At 38.5% G+C, this 909-nt stretch overlaps 1 protein-coding gene across 1 annotated transcript in view; it reads right to left on the reverse strand.

Annotated features, from left to right (window-relative positions):
- HABP4 (hyaluronan binding protein 4) overlaps window positions 1–909 on the reverse strand; it is a 70,093-nt gene that overhangs the window by 55,981 nt on the left and 13,203 nt on the right. The gene's annotated exons all lie outside the window — the stretch shown is intronic.

Below are 909 nucleotides of genomic sequence, written 5' to 3' on the forward strand. Positions count from 1 at the left end.
AAAAAATTCAAAGCAAAGAAGTCAGCTAAGGTGGTTATGGTGACAGTGTGCTGTGATTCCAAAAAAGTAATCTTGAAAGATTTTTTTTCAAAACAGATGGAACAATCACAGCAACTAATTGAGAAGAAGAAAATGGAATGTTGTATATTGGTGAGGAAAAGGTCAGGAAAGTTGTGCTGAGGAATTTTTTCCATTACACCCATGCCCCTGTTCATTCCTCAAAGGTGGCCAGGGCTGTCCTCCCAGAATATTGTGGGGACAATTTATCCCATCTACACTAAAGCCCTGATCTTCCCCCTGCAGATTTCTTTTCTTCTCCAAACTCAAAGAACTTTGAGTTCTTAAACTTGCTTTAGATCCCTCAAGGATGCCAACACTGTTGTTTTGGAGTGCTATAAATCAAGGAGCACAGAATTTTTCAGGAAAAGGTTAGAGAGTATGAGCCCCTAATAAAACAATTAAACAAACAAACAAACAAACAACAACAACAAAAGATTAGTCGCACAGAGCTAACTATCATGAGTACACGAAAGAAGAAAATGCTCTCAAGTGGACTGGGATGGCAAATGCACAACTCTTTTTGTTATGGAACTATGTGAATTACATGTCAATAAAACAGTTTAAAACAAAAAGTAAAAAAAAAGAAGTGCATCACATTTTGATAGTTTTGCTTGATAAGATTTGTATGACTTTATAGCAATACTTTTTCATTTGCCATTTATGCATGAGATGCAGTTGTATGAGAGGGTGACAGGATCAGCCCACTCCAATACTCACTTGCAGTCATCAATGGGCTTAAGGGCTTTAAACCAGATGCTCAGTGGCTCCTTTTCCAGAAGAGGATTGCCAGGCCTTTTTCTCAAGAAGTTTCTGGGTGGACTCAACCCTCGAACCTTGCAGTTACTGGTA

The sequence above is a fragment of the Echinops telfairi genome, unplaced genomic scaffold (genome assembly GCF_000313985.2).
Source record: "Echinops telfairi isolate 266 unplaced genomic scaffold, ASM31398v2 ScPeMD7_27;HRSCAF=92, whole genome shotgun sequence".
Classification (NCBI taxonomy): Eukaryota; Metazoa; Chordata; class Mammalia; order Afrosoricida; family Tenrecidae; genus Echinops; species Echinops telfairi.